This window comes from Erithacus rubecula (assembly GCF_903797595.1).
Source record: "Erithacus rubecula genome assembly, chromosome: 12".
NCBI lineage: Eukaryota > Metazoa > Chordata > Aves > Passeriformes > Muscicapidae > Erithacus > Erithacus rubecula.
Window position 1 is genome coordinate 10,204,500 of NC_136664.1, and position 24,091 is coordinate 10,228,590.

Below are 24,091 nucleotides of genomic sequence, written 5' to 3' on the forward strand. Positions count from 1 at the left end.
TACGTCACTTTTGTGATCTGTTGCTGTATATTTTTTAATTCGGTCAGCCTTTTTTTTTTTTCATTTTCATGTATAGGTAAGTTACTCAATTAGCTTGGCTTTGTGCATTATGCTGTATATCTGTCACAGTATTTTGTAAAACCTATATTCAGGAATCATTGTCATTGATAATGGAACATCTAAAATAAACTAACAACTGAAGAACAGTTTCTTTTAGTAATCAAAAATGAACAAATATGGTATAATTTTTAGATGGCTTTATACATATTTACGACCTTTTGGGGCACAATTTAACTTTCTTTATTTGAAAAAGGGTAAGCTAAAATGGGAAACAGTTGGGTGATTTCTTACTGTATTAAATTCACTTTTCTCAAGACCGGCAATATTCCCACTATTATACAGTTTCTATATTAAAATCTAATTCTGAAAGTTTGACAAAGTACATGTTTAACACAGGTCAGCAGTATATTGACAGGATGTTAATTTTAAATTGTGTCAGCATTTCCTGTCTTGAGTGTTAATGTCAATTAGCACCTTGCTGCATAACCTCCAAGTCCTCCCTTATTACCGGAAAGTGCAAAAGCAACAGCAAAATCACTTCTATTCAAAACACCACTCACTATCAGCCAAACAAAGAGCTGTCATAACAAAAGCAGCGAGGTGAAAGTGCCTAAGCTGCTGTGGATTTGAGGTTAGAAGCCTTAGTCTTTTTCCTTATTCCTGATATTAAAAGTATAAGTGTGTCAACTTGGAGTGAAAGGCTAATTACTTTTAGGCTCTTTGAAAAGTGTGTTACCATTCAAAATCTCTAAGCCTGACATAAAGCCTTTGGCTTTAGATTGCACAGTGTATAGCTCACTGTAGGTCATCCATTAGTATCCTTAACACTCTCTGAAATGCACAGTCTTATTCTGGGAAATGGGAGCATTTCTGCACACCTGATTTTTTTGGCATTTCATACATGATGTGGGAAGCACAAGTTCCAGTCTCCAGCATCTCAGTGACACCTCACTCCCAGGTGCCCTGTGAATAAGCCTGGTGACTTTGTACATTTGTTTCTAAACCACTGTATAAGGACACCTTTATAAATGGCACAACATTCTCAGCCTACTCCATCATTTGACAGCAGCTCACAATATAAATGTAAACACATCTAGGCCTGGTACCCTTTCTTGCATTTATCTACTCTGTTAAATTCAACAGTGTGGCACTCACAGTGAAAAAATTCCAGTAAGTCAAGCAGAAGCTCTTCCATGATGTCACCAACATCAATCCCTGTCTTTTTCAGAATACAGATGTGTCCCCAGAACCACAATGCAAATCTCAGAACATTTAGCCTAAATTCCAAAGAAAACTAACTGTTACTGTAGATATTTGTGAAAAAAGTATTTTAATGGGAAAAGAAAGTGTAATAGTCTTTTCCATCAGATCTTGTTGCCTGTTAGGATAAAAAAAAAAAAAAAAAAAAGACAAAGATGTTCATCAACAATTCTATGTAAAGCCTAGTGCCATTGAAGTCAATAAGTGTTCACATTTTGAAAAACAGCTGTTTACTTTTACATTTGACTTTGGTCACTTTTGCAATTTTTAATTATAACTAGCTGGTCCTTACAAAGAAATATTTTGGAAAGCACATTACCATTCATCTTGAGCATGACAGAAAATAGGACTGAGAGAGAAGCATCTTACAAAATTATAAAGGATTAAAATACATTATTTCTATGCAAGTCAAAAGCTCCATGGACTTTAGCATTAGGATTCTGCAGTGAGCTACACACTAGTGCACCAAAGCAGTCATTTCATGCTATTTGTGTGCAGCTTCTCACCGAGGTGAAGTGGGGCTTACTGTGGGTGTGATTCTCTCCCTCTGTGCCCCAGGTGAGCACAGTAAGAGCTGGCAGTGAAATTGCACCAGCACTTACTGCTGCAGCTCAGGCTCTGTGCGTGGAAACCAGCTGTTTAAAGTGTAAAATGCATTTCCATAGTCGCCCTCAGCCAGCACTGTGTTGCCTCAGTTCCTACCTTTGTTCCCTGAGCAGCAGCTCAAGGTGTGGCTGGCATCACGCAGTAAATCTCTTGCTCTTGAGATCTGCTGTAGAGATGACACAGGCATTATGCACAGACATTGCACTGGGTGCCTATGCCCTGCCAGATTCTAAACAAATTGGCCAAACAAATTAATGCCACACACCCTAAATTGGCTGAACAAATTAATGCAACACGCCCTTTGCACAAGGGTGCCTTTGAAGGCCGAGGACCATGCGTGTTACAGCAAGATGCATTCTACTCAATAGAGTGCTTCAAACAAATCTGTTTTGAGAGAAGAGAAACTGTGTTTTGTAGTTTCAAGTTAGAGCAGGGCTTTCACACAAGAGCTTTTCAGACACCAACACTCTGTGTTGACATTTAATTACTAAACTCTTAAAACAAATAATTTGTATGAGCAAATACTCCTCAATCATTTCATAATAATGCAACTAGTGTTTCTTGGCAGTTAGAACAAAACCAGAAACATGTTGAAATCACACACACAATGCCTTGTTCTGACATGGGAAGAGGTGCCAGATAGAGCAGTGTGAACCCTCCAGGCTGTGGGAGCTGATGGGATTCAGGAACTGAGTGCTGCAGTTTTGTTCCCAGGGGCTGGCAGCAAATCAGCCCCAGCAGGTTCACTCGGAGGTTGGAGTTTACTGAATTTCATTCTCCAAACAACCCTCCCTCCTGCTGCTGAAGGTCCTTTCTTCCAGCAAGCCCCAAACCCCCCAGAAGAGGATTAAGGGAGTGTGCATTCTTGAGGCTTGTTGGGCAAGAGAGGTTGCTGGAAAGGCAAGAGCCTGGCAGAGGAGCAGTAGGTTTGTGCTTTTTGTTGCTCTCTGTGTGCCATGTATCCTAATCAATGGAACATTTCCTTCCACCTACCTTTCACTGTGATCTATTGCAACATTTGCACATCTCTGCTACCAAGCAGCTAAGCTCAAACCCCCTTCTAGCCAACATGTAAAACCCACACCTTCAGTTTCCTATTTCCTCTGTCAAAAGGTCTGACTCAGTGCAGCAGAAAATACTGGAATGGTGCTGGTCTTGTTTAAGTCCTCCTTTTTCTCATGTTGCTCTTATTTTCTCACCAAGCTCAGGACAATGTCTAAGACTTTTCAAGAGATTTTTCATAAAGCAGCAATATTGCTCTCCTATCACATAGCTCCACATTCAGGACTATCTGCTTATCTATGCAGTCCCCTCTGTGTCTGGGACTTTCATGAAGAGTGATGTTAAAAAGAGATTAAAAGGAACAAATAACTTTCTGATGATATTTAGAACAGTTGCAGTAAACTATCTTTGCAAGTAGGAACCACAGCTTTGGCTTGCTGTTTTTCTCCAGGTCCAAGCCTTATTAATATGTTACTGTATAGCATTTGCTAGGTAAAAGATCTCTGCAACACAAGTGGTGCTGTTTTGGAGATTCTTTTTTAAGAATCAGGAGCTCCCAAAATTAATGTGAAATGGGTTTTTTTTTTTACTTGTGACACTGATATCAACTAGGGCCCCTCCTTCCCTCCTTGCACTCCACCTGCCTACTCCAAGTCTTCCCTTTACTCACTTCTAATACTCTAATCTCCTTACAACTTTCTCTCCTTCACACAGTAATCCTGCCACTCCCCAGGCATCTTCTTTCATGTGCATATCCACTGACACATCCCCCCTCCAACACTGCAGTGCATCCCTCCCTCCTGTTTCTGTGTATCTGTCCTGCTGCTCTTAAGTAAAATTAGTGAATTAGAGTGGAAACTTGAGAGACAGCCCATTTATACACCCAGTTGAACCAGCAGACTGTTTCCAGTGGTGCAGGACCTGGCCTGAGTTTAATGTCCAGACTTTCCTTATGAAGGTCACTCTGGAGAAAGCTTCTTTGTGGGCTCTTCACCTAAACTGCCTTCTTGGCCAATAGTGCTTTAATCGTATTCCAGGTTTGTGCTGGTGGTCTCAGGCTCCCTGTGCCATCAGCTAGTGGACCTCTTAAACACTAAGATTGTGCCAGCATCTTGCCCTCCTGTCTAATTAGGAGCCACCTATTGTGTTCCATTTTTCTCTCTGAAAATTGTGGCTGCAGCCTTGCTATCAGCTCAGTATCGTGCCATTAGTCAGAAGGGCAAATGTGTGGTGTCCTTGACATGTCAGCTAGAAACGTCTGGCCCCTTTCTCTCCAGGGAGCCAGCCTATAAGCTCTGTAATGCATTTAACCTCTATCACCTCGGGGAGTAAGAGTCTCCACAAGCAGTTTGCTGCTGCCCCACCCCTAAGCTAACTCATTTACCTTATTTTTCCTTACAATGTTGAATAAATTACACTCCACCCTTTATAAGTTACTATGGTTAGTATATGACTTGCTAAAGAGTTGTTTATAATTCCTGTAACTCTAAATTATAGCTTTCATCTCATAACACAGAACATTAATAAACATGGCAGTGCACTTTGAATTAATAGCCTAACTTGTATTCACATATTTAGACACGCTTATATTTGTATACTTCTCTTACCATATTGCAACATATATGCCAGATTCTGATCTCCATGTCAAAGGAGAAGGAAAAATTACAAAAATAAAAAACAAGACTGAGAATTAACATTGCAGGCCATCAAAAGAAGTATAATGCTTTGTTAAAATTACTAATTTCTATTGCAAAACTCTGAACAGCTGGCTTTCACAATGCATCCACAAGCAAGAATCTGATCTGAGTTTCTGTTTAGTTTTCATTTGGACAGGCTGATCTTTAAAGACAAGTGTATTCTTTCTGCAGTCCTCAAAGATTTATTAAATTTGATAAAGGCAATATCCCTTGGTTGTTGATAGTTGGTTCAATAATGAATCCAGCTGCTTAAATATGAATGTTTAAAGGAAGACCAATTTTTCAGGCAAAAGCAGATGTGCAAGAGCCAGTGCTGCACAAATACTTGGAAATTCCTTGTAAAATTAATTCCCATTTTTAAACTTATTAACTTTTCACATCTTTTTTGTGTATTTGTTTCACCAAATGTTCAAAGCACAAACCAGGAATGTTCACTCTAGCATGAAAAATTATGAGGACCCATAGGAAACACATTCCAAGATTGCAAACCCAAGAACTCACAACTGGCAAATGTTATTATTTTTGACAGGGAATTTCTACATATAAACCAAAAAATATGAAGTGTCATGAGATTTTCCTTAATTGAGTTACGCCTGAGAGAAATGACAGTTGTAGCCATTTGGAAACCACAAGTTTGAAAATGAATGTGTTTAAAAGAAAACAAAACACAAGATTAAAAAGTCAGCCCAATAATCTTGACATTTCCTGAATTATTCACAGCATCAAATAATTTTCATAAATACAATAAGGAATGCAAAGGCCTGTGATTCTGGACAATAGAAACCACAGTCCTGCCACATCTCCTTTATTAAAGCCAACCCTGGAGTCCCAAACTCATGCTCATGGTAGTGCCCATGTGCATGAACCCCTTTGCAGCACTAAACCCTCATTTCAAAGGTTTGGAGCCAAGCAGGTCAACTTCTTACTGAGCAGCACTCCACACATTTCTCAGAGGCATCATCACCTGGGGAAATAACTTTATTTCTTGCTATGACCAAAGACAGAAATATTTCTGGATCTACCTATGCAAAGACCATATTTTTTGGGTTTTTGGTGGAGGGAGAAGTAATGCTTCATGATTTTCACTGCACCATATTGGATTTTGTTGACTTAACTTTGTCAAAATATTTCTAGCCTTGTAGCTAAGTGACCTTAAATAAAAATATTTCAACCAAGGGAATTTCTGTTAAGCATCACAGTAGTGGAGAAAAGCCTGAAACATTAAAGCTTCAGAGTCAGAAGACACACAGAAAAGAATTGCTGCTTTAATTTTTGGGAAGTCTGTAACTAAATTCTTCATTTTAACGTATTTGTATGGAGAGGAGGGCTCCTAGTTATGACTTTCCATGCTGTTACTGAAAATACAATATAAATTTTAAGCTAAACTCTGTACTATTTATTAATTAAATCAACTCCACCCAATTCACACAACAGTGCATGTTAACTGCTCTCTGACTTGGAAAGATCAGTAAATTAATAAACTACATTTGAAAGGAAAAGGAGGTGACATGCTCTGAAAACATAATTGACAGTGCTAGGATAAGGATCTGCATCAGATCTTGCTTTAAAGCATTTGGCCTCAGGAGGGAGGGTTTAGTAGTTGAAACTCATCCTATTCCATCAGATAGATTAGTCCAGGGCACAGGAGTCTTTTACAGCCACTGTGAGAGTATATTATCTACAACCTGCTCCTGGGAAATGGCCACAAGGATGGGAGCACCTGTGCTCATGCACAGAGATCTGGGAACATCCTCTGGCCACACGTTTGCTGTCTGACTGCAGACCATGGTGGCTGGAGGTAACAAATTGATTCTTCCAAATGCAGACTACAAAGTGGGAGTGGAACTCTGCTTCAGCCCAGGGGAGCCTTCATCAGTGCACAGACAACTTCCACAAGAGCAGACAGAGGAACTGGAGGTCTGGAAATAGTAAAAAACTCAACAGTGTAAAAAGTGAATGCGTTCAGGGACAAATAATAATAATAGCTTTGCAGTGAAGTGCAAACATCTCAGCTGACAGTGACCTGGGCATAGTTATCATTCATAAGATGGCAAGCAAGCTTGCTGATGTGAACATAAAAGGCAAAGCAAAATCCTAGAATATGAGTCAAGGCATGTCAGCCCTGGAAAAACAGGCAAAGTCTCTTTACCACATGGCCTGGAGAATTGAGTATGGATCACCTCACCAAGGGCATCAGAATTAGGACAAATTCAAACTGAAACAGGAGTAGAAAAAAGGAAAGTAGGAAGTTCAGGGGCATGAAGAACATATTCTTTGAGAGGAGGCTAAAAACCCACAGCTCAGCTAGGAAAAGAAAGCTGCCATCAGATTGGTAAGGATATACTGAATGCTGCATGCAAACACCCAAAGTATAGAGCAATTATCCTTCCTGTCTGGAAAAAAAGGGGAATAAATGACCTGGGGTTGGTAAAGATGAGAATGATCATTTCCCAGAACAGCCAACAGGAACAGCACAGAGCATATAATCACAGTATTTGAAAAAAAAAAGAACAGTGGATGTTCAAATCTGGATGAAGCAAGTTGTTACCAAATCTGTGCAGTCCACCAGGAACTACAAGAACCCTGTAACCAGCTGGGAAAAGTCTGGTACACTAACGTAGAAGAAAATAGAGCTTGTAGGCATGGCTTGGAAAGGGGCATCAGGGCAAGTAAGACAACCTGTGAATGAAATAATTTTCCTTCTCCCAAGGAAACTGGGTTATGAGCAAACAAGTTATGAAACTGGGTTCAGTTTCATAACCCCCAAAACAACAGCACCAAGATGTTCACCAATAATGTCTTTTTAGGATGTCAGAGCTAAAGATGTGACACATTCCAGTTTTAATGTCCTTACTGAGGTAATATTCAGATAAATATTCTGATTATCAGCTTTCATTTAAAAATAAAGTAAAAGGAATGTCTAAAATGCTGAAATGGCCAGTAAATGAACCCTACTTCCCCAATTTTCTTTTTCCAACTGCTAAGAAGTATTATTAAGTTGGTTTAAAACACTGGGCAAAAGAGATTTTCTGCTTAATAAGGAAATGCTTAATAATTGGTCACAAGGCAAATGACATTAATCAGCAGGACATTTGGCTCTAAATTATCATAACCCAGAGGATTTTAACTGCATCAGCCTCTGCTCTTCAAGAGGTTTTCATTTCAGGAGTGAAAAAAATTACACTAAGGATGGAAGAACACATAGGGTGTAAATTTGGAGGCCAGTCAACTACTGGAAAACCTTTGTGCACACTATCCATCACTTTGGGAAGACTCAGGACATCCTGGTTCAATTTCTCTGCTATGCCCTGGGACATTCCTTGGACACTGTGGACAAAGGAGGGCTGAATCTCAGAAGATGAAACCCCTACAGCCAAGACTGAGGGCAGACAATTCTGCAGACTAAAATTCTGCAAGGCAGAAGATAATAATTGAGAAAACAAGAGGTCCACATGTGGAATTACTTAGCTAGTAATGGCTAGAGTCCAGTGGAAATAAAGATCCAACAAAACTTTGTTTTGAAAACAAAAAATATTTTAAAAAACCTACTAAAAATGAGTTTTCAGCAGTTGCAGTTGAAGTTATTTAAATTTTGAGCAAAGATAATTTCAAACACTGAAAAATGTGCCTAGCAGATCTATCAGTGCAGTTTGCATTGGTGGGAGTCTGCTGTTAACTCCCTCCAGAGACTTGAACAATTCACTGTATTTAAACAAGTTCTAGATGCTCTAAAACTTCTGTAGGTGAAGAGTATTTCTCAAGTAGTGGTTCTGATTCAGATCTCAGGTCCTTCATATCTCTCTTCTCAACCTATCTTATTTCTCTACCAGCTGCACAGAGAATTTAGGCTTAAATAACCATGTATTAAGGAAATAATAAGAAAGAAAAGTAAACTACAACTGTTTTAAGCTCACATATCTCTGAGAGAGTTTCAACTTTGCTAGAAAATGCCACTGAAAAGCAGAGGGAAACTGTATTTCTGTGTTGCATGACAGTCATCTAAACTCTTCCCTGCCAGCTCTGTTCAGCCTGTACTGTACAAGCCACAACTGTTTAATTATCATGTGTTCTGCCAAAGGTGCAGCCAAGGCTGTTTATAAGGAAATGGAGACAGTAAGCCAAACTTAATTTGCAGATCAGACACGCCTGCTAGCAAGCAAAGCCAAGTTTTAGGTACAGATGAGATCAGTAGTTCTGTCCTCCAGGGAAGGTGGCTGCACCTCAAAAATTAATGAGTAATTTTTCAAATTGATGTGAGGCAAACTAGCTATTTTCACAATTAAGTGCTTTACCAAGCAGTTAAGAAATAGTAGTTTCTCATTGGACAACCATTTCTGAGGTCCAACTGGAGAAGATACAATGCAAACCCAAGGTTATGTCAAATCTGTGTAACCACTGTGTGAATACCATTGGGACAACATTTGTTTGCAGGGCAGGGAGAAGACATTCCATATTTTAAAGGCACTAAAATCCAAGCTGAGTAGTTTTCCTGACCATAGTAAATTATTTTGCTTTCTTGCTATAAAGCCGACCTTTAAATTACAAATTGTCCTAATAATTATTAGTTATTTCCCTTCTGAGTTCTGCACTGGTTTATAATAATAATCAATACTTCCACTGATGAGGAAATGATGAGTCAACACACAAGACTGGTCTTGCTACTAACCACAGAGTCAGCAGCTACGTGCTAGCCCACTTCTCTCTCCTAGCCCACCTCCAAGACAATTTCTTTTTCCTCTTCCCTCTCTGATGGGGTCATCCCTGCCAAATTTTCCTAAGCAAGTCTTCCAGGGGCTCCCTTGTCAGGATGACTATGGCTTTTCTGATAAGATAATAAAGATATGTAATCATATATAGACTTGAAAAACTGAACTCACAGCATGCTGTTTAGTTTAGGTAAGGTTTTATTCCTTAGCCAGCCTTATTGTGTTCTACCAGATAATCAGTGCTTAAATACTGACTGATCCTGTAATCCTAATGTAAAGTTCCCTTTAAGGCCAGAGGTAACTTTGGCTGCAGAAGATCTGCACTTTTGCCCACAGATAGAAGTTTTTAATGAATTCCTATCAGTTTTCCCAAACTTCATCACAAACCAGCCTCTTAAAGCATTAACTTCTTACAGCTGCTGTGAGCAGCTTCGTGCATTGCAACCAGAGCGTGCCTCTGACCCAAATCCATGGCACACAGAATGTGCTGCTGCATTTCCTGCAGTCACAGGTGGAACTGTGTGTCCATACTGGGAACCAGTGGAAGTGAATCTGCTCCTGCAACCATGTAAATACCTGCCTTGTTGTCAGTGCTTCCTGTGCTGTTTAAAATAGGAAAATTTTTGTTGTGCTTTGTTCAGATTTTATTTTGGCATTTTGTTAATCTATATAGCAAAGAAAACACAAAGTTTAAACTGGCCTGATTTGGAGTAGACTCAAAGTTTCAGGTTAAAAAAAACCAAACCAACACATAGAAAACAAATACTGCCCTGGCAACAGAAATGAAAGGCCAGCTTTCCCTGTTAGCTGAAGACATCCACTTTTATTACATTACATATGATACAAGTCCTAGCTGTCAAAATCCTCAGGAGCACCTAAACAGATAATAAACAATCAGTAGAAGACTTATGGCTACATGTTTTTCATAGTATTGAAAATCACCTGGGAACCATATTTTAATGGAAAATACAGCTTGATGGAGACAAGCTTCATAGATTTATGAAGAAAGTGCAGCACAAATCAAGCAGAGGGTTTAGCTTTCCAAAATGATATGGAGGTGCTAGAAACTAGCACCCAAAAAAAAAAAAAAAAAAAAAAAAAAAAAAAAAGGAAGAAAGGACGAAGAAGGGCAAGCAAAGAGGAAGGAAAGAAGTGCCCCTCTAAGGATTTATGCTGTAGAGAAGGAATATGCCTACTAGTGCTCCTGTTACCTTTACTGCTCTTTGTGATTGTTATTCTTCCCCTAAGAGAGGCGGTCATGTTACACACTGACAGAAAGTTACACCTCTTCAATGTGATTTGTCCACTTAAAACAACATTTATCATGTTGCCAGTTTATAAATCATTTAGGCCAACTAGATTAAGGCTATAGGAAGCCAGCACCCTTAACTGATCCTCATGCCAGATAATTCAGAGACCTGCATTTGTTTACACTAAACCTTATCAGCCAAAATAGCAGAGTCCAGTGCCAGCTGAACTCTGGTTCCTTCATCTGAGTGAGAACATGGGGCGAGGTGCAGTTTTAACACATTGAGAGATAGGCTCCTGCTTTCAATGAAAATGTACCTGCACCAGCCCACACCAAGCCAGTGTCCTGGAAGGCTTCATTAGCATGGACAGCTCTTCCTCTGCACTTCAGAGGAACAGTCTCTCCACAGAAATAGGACACAAGCTGAAGAGGTTGAAGATTAGCTCACATATTTATCTATTTTCTACATGAGCATGTGGAAAATGTTCATTTGTAACCTACAAAAGTATATTTTTCCCTTGTTAACTACAAGACTAAACCTCCCCACTGTGCTTTTTGTTTAGTGTTGAGCATAGATTCCAGTAAACTGAAATAGTCAAACTTGAAATTGGCCTTTTAAACTCTTTGGACACTAAGAGGAGGCTGAAATACCAGCCTGGACATACGATCCAGCCTGCAGTACTGGCTACAATTACCAGCTCACAGAAACCTTCTCAGATGTGCATGCAACACAACAGCTCATATACTGAATGCAGTACAACTAAAAGTGGAATTTTAATTTCTCTTTGAACACAGTCTCCTGGTCCACACTTCTTAATGCACCAGGAGATTTTTTTTTTTTTAATTATAAATTAAAAAATATAAACATTAAAAAATATGAGCTTTGGATCCAAAGGATTTCAAACTAATTGAGAAGGAATTAGTAACTTAGGTTTGATGATATTTTCGTATCAGATGTAAATATGTCTAGCACAAGGAAAGTGGAACTACAGGGAAAATCTTTGTCCTAGAGGTGATTTTTTTAAATCCACAAGAAAAGCTACACTAGTCTGTGTAAAATAACAGCCAGCCAAAGCTCTTCTGTGGATCTGGAGGGATGAAGCTCTTCAATGTTTTGTGATTATTGTTGTTTTTAAAACAGCAAACCCTTAGGCAGGCAAACTTTTCATAATCCAAAGTACAGGAGCACTAGCACCCTACTCAGTTGAGATGATCCAGGATGCAGACTTAGCACACCATCCTCTTCTGCACACAGCATCACAGGCCTCACTTCTGGTTTTAGTCAAAGGCACGTGGACCAAGGGATCAGATCAAGACATAAAGTAGGTCTTTTCATGAAGCTGATGCACAGCTGCTTTTGACACATCATCCTGAAACACAAAGTATGCCTTGCCACAGTCACCTTCACAACTAGGAACTGTGTTATTTTCAACCATCACCACTACTCTTCTTTCTGTACCTAGTTCATTTTAATCCCTCTGTTGGTTTGCTCTCTTTTCTCCCTTTGGCATCATCTAAATTCCAGGTGTGAAATTCAGTCCTATGCTCTTCTTGACAACACCTAAAATTCTCAACACTTATTGTTAACATGCACTTTGCCAGGGAGTTTTTCAAAGATATGGTGGTTGTTTCCTGAGGAGATGGCTATACAAAGATATTTGACTACCTCTGACAGCCTGTCTTGGAGAGGAACTAGCATTTTAACACTGAGAAAGGTTTAAAAGAAGTTGGAAATGCACAGCTGATTTTTCCAAACCAGCTACTGATTTAGGAGCCACCAGCTAGTGATATCCTGAATCTGTTTTTCACAAGTGCTCAATATTACATATCTTAAAGAATATTGACTACTGACATTTAGATTTTAATATTTATCATTTGAGTTAAGCTGAAAGGAGAGCTATTCATAGAAATGAACAGAATAGTAATAAGTGAAGAAAGACAACTCACTTCTCTGAGGAGTGAAAAAAACCCAAACAGCTTCATAAGAAAACTTCCCTTCAGTGAGAATGGCTTTGAAGAGTGGTGGTCTGAGACCTCTAACACCCTTAAAGTTCAGCAAAGGTCTGTCTGCATCACCACAGAGAGACAAGTGACCAGTCATTAAAAAGCATCATGCATAAAGTGTTCAATGTTTTAACATTTTCCATAGATCCTGGTAAAGGAAGAGTGGATTTTAGGATGGATGGATGCCTGGTCACTGTATATTACTGGTGATGGACTGTTAAGAAAGCTTCTGGCAGAATGAATTCAAGCAGACAGGCAGGGACCTGATCTGACATGAATGGAAACCCATTCATGGGTTCTAGGAGTGAATGTACATCTGATACAGGAAAGGAGATACTGAGATGAGGGTGGGGACACAAGTACAGTTCCTCTCTGATAATGACCCTGAGTACTCACACGCCAGACAGCAACAGGAGCCACCAAACACCAACTCCTCCAAAATCCAGTTTGGAAACATTAAATATACAGGTTTCCAGATTCAGGACCTTTATCTTCAATTATTATTTAATTTTTCAGACTATATTTGTACAGGTCATGCAAATACCAGAAGACAAGAACAAGCCCCTGCATAGTATTTGATAAAATTGTCTCAGACAGTGGGAGAAGCCATGTCTAGGGAAGGGTTTCCAGGTATATTTAACCAAAACAAACAAACAAAAAACCAAACCAACAAAAAACAACAACAACAACCAAAAACAACAACAAAAACACCTGCTAAAGAAGGTTGTGTTATTTAAGCAACTAATTAAGGGATTCACAGCTTCTATGTAATTCTGTAAAACAGCTTGCAGGGATTTTACCATGTAGGAAAAAACAGCCCTGCAGCTCTAATAAGTTTTATATCAAATGTACAACTTCTAAATTCAGAAACCTCTGAATTTAACACATCATTGAAGAACCTCTTGAGCACTGGAGATTTAATGGCACTTTTGACCAGAGCTGGAGCACAGTTTCCACCATGGGAGGCTCATTCTCCCTGCTGCACTCCCTCATTGCTCCCCACAGCACAGGACACCTCCTCTCATTCCACACCCAGAGCACTGCACAGAGCCAGTCCCTGACCCAGGGTGCCACAGCCCTGCCCTTCATCTGTACAAACCTACACCTTTGAAGCACACAATAGGGGTTACAGGAGTTTTTAAAGTATAAATGAGAGAGTGAAAGGAGAAAGGGCTAAAATTATCAGTGAAAGAGCATAATGGAACAACTTTTTTTTTTTTTTTTTTTCCAGGAGAAATCACTGAATTTCTTTTCACAAAGGACACATGTATTAAGTTAATTAAATAGATACACTACCTAAAATGTTTAACATTAATTTAAATTCATCATAACTCCACTGGCTTCATTTATGCTTCTCTGCACTTACACCAGCTATGGACAGAATTTAACAGAGGAGTTTAATAGCTCAAATTCATTTCAAAGGAACTCCAGTAAAAACCACCTGCCAAATGCTTAGTCTGCAGGTCTGTTTCTCAGTTTCTCTAGCCCTTTGCCTCTCTTCATTATACTCCTACTGAGTTTTTTCTTTCATATGGGAGATATCCCTCAACACTGAATCACAACAAATTACAAAACCTCCATCCTCTTATACCCAGTCCAGGACTTAACTCTGGACATTGAAGGAAAGTCCCTCATTAGGGCAACAATTGTTAGAGCAAAAATAAATGACCAACAGCAAATACAGTTACTAGTGAGAGGGGAAGGCCCCATTCTTCTGCCATGACTGTTTGTGGTCTGACACTGCCCAAGTGTGTGTCTGACCCTCCTGCAGCTGTGTCTGCAGAGCCTGGGCCCTTGGTCTGTGGCTGGAAGCAAAGACAAGGCACTCATCACAGCAGATCCCAAAAACAAGGGTTTGTTCTCATCTACTCCACAGCACAATGACCCAGGGAAAGGCATCCCAAAATCAAATGCTTTCTGGTCAGACCCACTTAGACCTGGTGCATCAGACACACCAACAGCAGTGACAGTGCTCAGAGATGGAATGTGATCAGCAGCACATGAGAACTTGCTTATGAAAACACAACTTTCCAAATTTTGATTTATCATGCAATAGGAAAGATTTCTTGTGAAACCTTTTCCATATGCAATAATTTCCCAAGAGAAATTAGTTCTATTAATGGAGACTTTTAAAAAGCAAGACTTGGAAAAGCTCTAGGGAATATAGACACACTATAGGGAAAATTCCTGCTTGGGAATAGCCATTATTTGATGAACTCCCAGGTGACCAGTTCCAATTGCATTACTTTTAAGAGCTTGGTGCTGAAATGCTGCACAAAGTATATGAGTTTTTCTACTCATAACTCAGGTAGGAAAATTATTTTTCAACACAGTTAAACTTCACAGAACAAGAAAAAGGGTTCACTTTGTTTCATCTTATTTTACTGGAAAGTCACTGCTACTTGGTTTAACAATAGACAAGCCTTCTCAGGTGATGGGAGGAATGAAAAATGTGAGCAGTTAAGAACCCCTGATCACTGAGGAGATATTTGAGACAGAGAGCTCGATTAACTGCTAGCTAAGAGGCAGAGGAGAATATCCTTGCTTTTGGCCACAGTGTTTCGGCACAGCAAAGATACACATGATCCAATCTTGCATCTGGATCTGAATTTCAGCAGCCACAGCTGGGTAGGAGTTGACATTTAATTTGTCAAGGGTTTCTGTGTAATTGGTTAATACTAATACACACTGTAATCCTCAGCCTGCCTTAACTGAACTTACATTTCCAAGAATGCCACACAGTTTAAAACTACTACAACTACTGTTTCTCTGCTGAAAGAAATGCACACCAAAAATATCATTGTCAAACACTGATTCATACCTAACCTCTACACATCCCCAGCAAACCCATTAATTTTGTCTTAGCCCTTTCTGGATCAAAGTGCACCAGAGCAGATTGTATCTGCTGTGACAGAGAGACATGGAAGAAAAACCTTCTGACCTGGCTCTCTGTGAATGGGAGGAGCCCACTCATCTCCACAACACCAGCAGAGATGGAAGAGAGTGAATCCCTTTGATTACTCAGACAAAAATTCACTCGGGTCAAGTCTGTGCCTGCACCCAGCACCTCTGCCTGAAAATTTGCTAGACTGGGAACACTGATTGCAATCAAACCAGGAATATTCAGCAAAATTCAGGAAAGAATTTGAACCTTTACCTCAAATCCTGAATTCTAGGTCTGAATATCTGTTTTGGTTGCATGTCTATTCCAAATATATCAGCATGAGTAAGAAGAAAACTAGTGTTTATCCCTCTAACAATTGTTTGAACAACCTGAATGTAAATGGACATTAAATGCTCTCCTGCAAGTCAAAACACTCTTCCAACCTCTTCAACCTCCCTAAATGTCAAAGCCTTCTAAATATTTTAGGCCTCTTGGATGTGTGAGTGCTGATCATAAACAGATCAGCCAGAGGGCAGAAATAAGTGGTGGAGAAGAGCAAAAGTTCTTCCAATAATTAATTCAAATACAGCCTAAACATAAACTATAGCAAAGATTTCTACTAGGGATAAAAGCACTCAAAGAACTGAAGAATCACAAAAATTTTTAATGAATTATCATTCCATGATTACTCTTCCATACAAAATCAGAAAAGAATATACTTTTTGATCACTCTAAAATTTGTCATTGTTCATTTCAAAGGAAATTGTATTGGTTGATTATTAAGACTACTGATCACCAAAATTTGAAAATATCTGAAAACTAGGTTTCTAGGCTGAAATTCAACTTTTACCTTAATTCAGCATACCCAACAATGTATTTAAATGCTTTATTGAAAAATAACCTCTGAAAAGTACTATAAAGTACTATAAAGTACTATAAAGTACTATACCTGTGATAATTTTTGAAAAAAAAATCACAAATTTACCCTGGAAGAAACACAAAGAACATTTTCTGCATTGGACATCTCTTTGGCTCCAGCCTCTGTAGTACAGACTCCCTACATGAGAAAGAAGACCAGGGAAGACTAGAATGACACTGTGTGACCAAAATAGTCTCTTCACAGTTTTAGTCTCATCCCCACAAAGTCTTTTAAGATAAAAATCACTTAAAATATGTGATAAGTATTTAAGTGAATTTAAATAGTCTTACTAGTTTCTGTTCTTAATGAGAATTCAGTTAGTATCAATCTGCCCAAGTTCACTCTTTTTTGTCTATCAACCTCAAATTACATTATCTGAGCCAACTAGGGATCAAGGTACATGTTTATTTTCCCTTGGGATTTGCACCTTGGATGGTGAAGGAGCACCATGATCATTAGAAGGGCTAAAATGAGGGCACTCCAAGAGAACAAGAACAGCCTTTACTACTAACTTTACTCATAGTCTCTTAGCACAGTCATACCCTCTGAAGTTAGAGATGTGCTAATCACACAGTCTGAAATTGGTTTTCCTTCCCCAATTTTCAAAATTCTCATAAGATCTTCTCTTGAGTGCCCAACCCTCCAGCTTTCCCTACCATAAAGGTTATATTTCAACAAACCAGGAATATATTAAGTAAATAAACAATATTTTTTAAAATCTATCATATCAAGAAAATTAGGATAAGCAGAAAGCTCTGTACCTTAGGATTGCACCCTTGCTAACTGATGATGGAGACAGAAGGAATAAAGAACAATATGAGGGCTAAACTGAGAATATTACAAGAGCACAAGAAAACTTCACCTGCTGAATTATTGAATTGACTTACAGGAAGTTATAGACAATTGCACAGATAAAGACTGCTTCACTCAGCTGAACCAGCAAAGACAATCACACCAAATGTAATGTTAAAATACAATATTCTGTGCAAACTACATTTGTTTATGTCAGATCTGAGAATGTCTCCATTTCAAAATGTGAAGAAGATATCACTGAATTGCCAGGGTGTCACAGAACTCTTGCCACTTGTTCACAGTGGAGTGTTTGGGATTAAAACATTTCTTGTGAGTAAATTAATGAAGTAATATAAAAATTGACAGCTCAGCTATAACATCTGCTCATCCATAAAAAAGTCACTCCACCCAGCTGAGTGGGTGAAGTAAATATTACAAAGTTGAATTAATGTAGGTACTGATGGAAATATGACCTTTTTAATCAGCATAATTTCAAAATAAATTCTTAAGTAATAAAAATTAAAACACATATGCTATAATGAGTGGAGTGAGATGATCTGGATTAATCAGCCATGGCTGTACTCTTAAGTGGGCCTGTCCCATTAGTGCCTAATGTTCTTCCCTCCCACCTACAAAGAAACCCTTAGCAACTCACATAGAAATCTTGCTTATGCAACAGCTTTTTGAGCCAGTATCCAAATGTATTAGAAATTATCTGAAAAAGTTCAGTCTATATCAAGCCATTTCACTTTTTTAAACAAAGCTCTCATAAATGACACAACACTGGGAGGTGGGGAGCACCAAACACTTGAAAAATTATCTGAAAAATATCTGAAATGAAAAGATCTCACCAAGAAAGCTCAGCCTTCTACTAGCTCAGATCATAATCAGCAACTCAATACAAAGAAGCACCAGCTGAACTTTAAGCCCTCAAGACCTCAGGTGCCAAAAAGCAAAACACCCCATCTTTACTGACATATAGAAGCAGAGAAAAACTGGTAAGAGCTCAGAATTTCAAATGTACAGGTGCCATGGGAAAACATAAGTGCTGTGCAACTGCAAGGCCTAGTTTAAGAGTAAGTCCAATTTAAATAAGAAAAACATAAAAAGACACAAAGTGGTTTGTTGGGCATGCCTGTCCTTCAAAGGAGTGAATCTGTCTGTTCACCTAATGGTTACAGGTGTGAGGTGTAAATGCTGTTCTGACCCAGTGCACATAAACACCTCAATAATAACATTTCTCTGTCATAACCACATCAGAGCAGCAAATGTCCATGCACACACAACTTGACCAGGGCTATTCACCTGCAGCACCATTACAGTGCAAATTGCTTGACCTATGTATATAATTTCACTATCTTCATAGGCTGCATTCTCTTCTCACTGATACACTCAGTGATTATTTCTTGTCTTTATCTGTTGTGTTTGTTCGTTTGTTTATTTAAGTGGTAGCAGTGTAGTGACTATGACAAATAGCTTGGAGGATGCCAAGCAGTTGTGTTTTTTCTCCTTTAGCAGATTTATAGCAACTCTTTATCAGCAGCTTCTTAATTCCTGCACCTTGAGAACACTCCCAGTGCTTTGGGGTTTTTTCTTCCACTGATGCACGTGCATCACTCACCCCAACACTCCTCCAGCTCCTTGGTGGATCTGCTCAGGGGCTGTCTGAGAGCACATCTACCAGCAGGACTGGCTGCTGTGGCCTCTTCAGGGCCACTCTGCTTTTCACTCATTTACAATTAACTCCCAGTGACGTGTTTTAAGAATGAAGCTCTGAGAAGAGCACTCAGAGGAGTTCAGACAGGAAAACACCCTCTGCAAAGATGCTCCAAATGTCCTTAGAGACTGCTAACATAAATCTACATGCTGCTGTCAGGGAACTCCTGCATTTTTGCTCTCCTAGGCATAAGTTTTCCATGAGGGAAGTCCCTTGCCTCTCTAACTGACAGGAGGAGAAAAACAAAAGACAACCAAACAACAATAACAAAACTTGTTCACAGGGCTGCTGTATTCAGAGAAAGGTGTGGGGTAGGGGGTAAGCATTCTGATTTAGTTTAAGACGACTGACCTTACTGATGACACTGAAGCAGCTACACAAATTATGTTTAACACTGCAGCTTCATGTGTGTTCAGAAGCCAGCCTAAAGTTAATACAGTGCATTTTCTAACTTACTATACAGTGCATGTTTCGAACTCCAAATGGAAGCCATTCCCTTTGCTCAGCATGTGCAATAAACCTGTTAAATTAGAGATTTGTTTATATTCTGAGCAGGTATGGAAACAACATACCTTCTGCAGTTCAAGGATTGTATTTCTATAGTGGCCTATGGTACGTTTGCACTCTGGTATCATATTTACATTTTTAACTCTTGTGCATTCTGCAAGTAGCAGGAGGGGTTGTTTTGTTAAAGTCTTTTGGTAAAAAAAGCAGCATTTCTACAATGATTAGACGTTCAGATCATCTTACTAAATTCAAAAATCACAATTCATTTATAAACACCTGTGTTTCCCAAAATCCATATGCACTGGGGTTTTGTTGATAGGCAAAGTGTGAATAGCAGAACTCTAACTTCTGATTTTACAAAACCTCCTTTGAGCATAATATGATTTCCATCAAAAGCACATTTAACAACTACCTTGAGCCATGGCTGAGGTCTTTGGACAACTGCCCCATATAAATTATAAATAATGATAAGAAAACAAGTTTTCAATTAATAGAGCTATAAACTGCTAGCTTGGTCAGAATCCAAGGTTACAGAGTGATGCTGAGCCACATCAGCAAGTGCATACAGATTATGGAAGAGATGCAACCTTGCACTATGGAGGGCACCTCCGTTGTGTTTCATATGTATTCTTCACAATTCTTACAAGGGATGGTTCCAGCCCAGGAACAAAACCAGTCTTGCTCCAAGGGTATTGTATGTAAAGATTAACAGTGTCAAATGGTGACAGCACTATCGTAAATTCCAAGCACACAAAAACTAAGATGTTAAATCCTATCTCTATAACTTCTGTTCCTCTCAATGCGAAATTCAGAAGGTGTTGAATGGAAGTGATCACAGAAAGTAGTAGCTTGATTGATAAAGTCCCTATCTGGTCATTTACGATCTGGCTGAAGGAGAAGCAGCTTTTGCCAGACAGAAAAGCAATTAATCTGCAAACAAGCCGAGGAACAGCAGGGCTGTGCATTGGAGTCTCAGGCTGCTGGGAGCTCATGAGAGGAGATAAGACTGCAGCCTGCTATTTATTGTACATTTTAATTAAGTGCTTGTTAACGGCAGTTATCTTAACAGTCATAAAATTACTGTTGTAATGCATTTTGTTTGAGAAAAAAAAAATGGAGGGAGCCGAAGGACTTTATGAAAGCAGTCACAGATTGCTTTCACTTTAAATCAAAGAATAAATTCTGAAGAGGAGGGATGTTGCAATGATCTAAGCCGAGCCACTAATGGTTATTTAATGTGGCCATCAGTGTTTGTAAGTCCCTAGCATACGGAACATACACAATAGCCTCCAAACCCTCTTTAACACTTATTTGAGATGACAGGAAAAATGAAACCGTTTGTGCTTTCAATGGAAAAGCAATCATTGGTACATTATATTCTGCTTGCCCTATCATGCTAATGCATGGTAAAAATGTCACCAAATGTATTTAAGGACCTGATGGAGTGTTGCTGTTTGATTCCTGTTACTGGGCTGATTAATAAAAATCTTCAATTTGTATGTAAATGCAGCGGGGTTTCATATCATCCGCATACCTGCACCTGGAGAAAATAATAAACTGAAGTTTAATGCAGCAATTATAAGCATTTATGGAACTCTTTAAAGAGGCTGCTTGCCTCCCCTGACCATCAAGATGAGATATTCACAGAGGAATATTACTGATGCTCAGACAAGCAGGGCTGCAGATGGTCCCCAGTGCAAATGCTGCCAATGCAGATTAACTCACTGACTCATACTCACTTTGGTACAACAATGTAAGCTACTTATTGTTAGACAAAAGTGTCATATTTTTCCCTACATCTGAAATAAAATCAAATTGAACTGTTCTTTCCAGTAGTGGGAAGGGTGGTAATTAACATTTCAAATGAGGACTGTTTGCATCATTTACACTTTTCCTGACATCACTTAATTCCCCTGTGCATATGTTCCCATGACAACATCATCACCACAGATAAAAATTGCATTGGTACAACAGAAACTCTTCAAGATATATGACAACAGCTGTTTGTTTATTTTTTAAAAATCCCTCTAATGATCTTCAGACTTTTAACCAGCGACCCCCTAATGGCTGATCCTTAATAAAACAAAGTATGCAGCTATTTGCATCTTCACAGATGGATATTGGAAAGGGTTTGTGGTTTGGGTACTAATAGAATAATAAGTACCATGTATCGGATATGGTCATGTGGAGGAATACATTACAACATACACAGATACCAGCTTTGATGTATGCCCATGCACAGGCTCTGCTCACACAGCAATCCTTGATTAAGTGCATGTGACATAGATGTTCTTAGTTTGTTGTAACCATTTGCTAATTTGCATTTGCAAATTTCAGTGAATGTGCTCCAAATGAAAAACAAACATATTCAACTAAAATCCCTGTGAGACACTCCACTAGTAAAATATTGTTCTATTGTTTAAATGCTGTATTTTTATTGGAGTGCAGTTCTTCACTATTAGCAGGGTACCAATGTGTTTTAATGACTGTGATGCTTCTCACAGACTACAGCCAAAGAATGAAATCAATGAGCTACCAAAAGCACAACTATAATTAGTCTTTCATTTAATAGTCCCAGACAAGGCTTTAACTTATTCCAACCACAACTAAGTGCTCTGTTGACACTGAAGTGCTGTTTTTATGCTGCTTCCCAGGGTGCATGATCAAACTGCTCTCCTTAACGAAGTTAAGTGGAAGATCACTCTTTTTTTTTTTTTTTTTTCCAAACCAGCCTCCAGCTTGTCACCAAACAATAGTTTTCAGGCCCAGCTGTGGCACATTTGGCTGGCACACAGCATGCACTGCACTGTTCCTCTGAGGTAAAGGCAAATGCCTCCTCCTGCTCAGGGAGTCCTCCAGTAGTTGACCAAAAAGCATACAAGGAGTCACACTTTTGGGTGTGCTTTTTCACAAGGAACTGCTCTAGGAGCAGCTTCTTAGCATGGGCATTGGCAAACTGAGTAAATCCTCTGCAAGAAAGCCTCTCCCTCCAGCTGTAGCCTAAATCCAGATTCCAAGCAATTTTGTAACTGCCAAGAGAGAGGCATTGGTACTAGACACATCCAGACTGAAAGAGAAGTCAGAATCCATTCTGAGGGAGGAGAACTTGGCAATTACCTGCCAAACCACTGTTTGTTTTGCCACCCCAAATAGCAAGTGTAGCTTCAGACAATCAGCAGCACAATAGGGTCGTGCTGCAGAGGAAGAGCTGTGCCACTGAGATGCTGCACAGAGCCATCACTCACTATATTCACTGCTCAGCAGCATGTCAGACAATGGCAGAAGCTAACTAGAAGGTCAGTGGAAGCAGCCCAAATTTCCTGACATGCTCTCCAAGATTATCTGCTTTTTAGCCAGTGTTCCATTCACCCTGATAAAAATTAAAATAAAAAATTTTCTATTGCACCTACAGCCGGTGAATTTGCAATAATTCTGCTCCTGCTGCAGTTTGATGTGTCTTACTAAATACAAGAGCTATTGTTCCTGCACTCCCCTCTGCTCATCAGGGCTATTCTGGAAGGATGAGGGAAGAAGATGAAGCACCATCCTCACCAGGTTGACACAATGACTAAGATGATGAGTTGTATCATCAACGTTTGAGCTAAACTCCATCAAACTAAACAGGAATTCTGTTGTTCTTGCCAGCAGACTTTGGATTAGAAGCCTGAAGTCTCAACCAACTCCACCTGTGCAGTTCTGCCTATCTCCTGGGTAGAAAATTACCTGGCACCAACACCCTGCTAGTGCACTCCCCTTGCACACCCCAGCACAGAGATTGCAGAACACAGAGCTGACAGGAGCAAAACCTGATACTGCACTTTGTGTGTTCTCTACAGAACTGCAACCAAATTCAGATGATAAAGTCTTCATTGACAGTGAAAATACAAGAAACTCAAAGCTTGCCAGTCAGCTTTCAGACCCCACACAAGCTCTGCAGCAATTACTAAATATAAGTATATGCCATCAATACTGAAAGATAAACATCTGTACTGGAAAAAAAAAATTGTCCTTAAATAATTTACTTAGATATACTTTAAATACTTCAAAAGCCCCACCCCAACTTATAAACTACTGGATTGCTGCAGATTTTCTGGACTCTTAAATAGTAAGTGCAGTTTGTAGTCATCACTTACATTCTGCTGTCCTGCTCACAGCTCATACCGCTAAGGCCGCTCAGACATTTGCATGCTCATCTAATTACACTTGTAGAGCAGGTATTTTGTAACCCAGTGTTAGAGGCTGCAGTGTTGGTACAGTAACAGCAGCATCAACATGCCCTAGTTCTGTTCAGCACAGGGCTGGCCTGCGTGGCAGTGTGATGTGACAAGCTGCAGCATCAGGCGTGCCATTAACGCCACGCTAATTACTGCCTGCTCCTGAGGGGTGAGGGAGCTCACTCTTATGCAAAACACAGCAAACCACCTCACACAAATGCACCTGCACACCTAGTAGCCTTACCAGTAAAACAAATTAAACGTGTTTGGGAGCACTGCAGGGCACCGAGGCTGGATGGAGACAGAGTTCTCACATCCCTGCACCATCAGGGCAAACTGGCTGCCTGCAAACCCCATCCTGCCCCAGCTCCCAGCCACAGGGCTTCAGCACAGGGCAGCAGGCAGTGCTCAGAAGCCCATCAAGAACCCTCCTGAGACCCTCCCAGCATGGCTTTCCATGTGCCAGTGCTTGGG

General features: G+C 39.6%; 1 protein-coding gene across 2 annotated transcripts in view; it reads right to left on the minus strand.

Annotated features, from left to right (window-relative positions):
* Window positions 1-24,091, minus strand: part of LOC306806849 (uncharacterized protein) — a 125,795-nt gene that overhangs the window by 79,366 nt on the left and 22,338 nt on the right. The window lies entirely within an intron of this gene.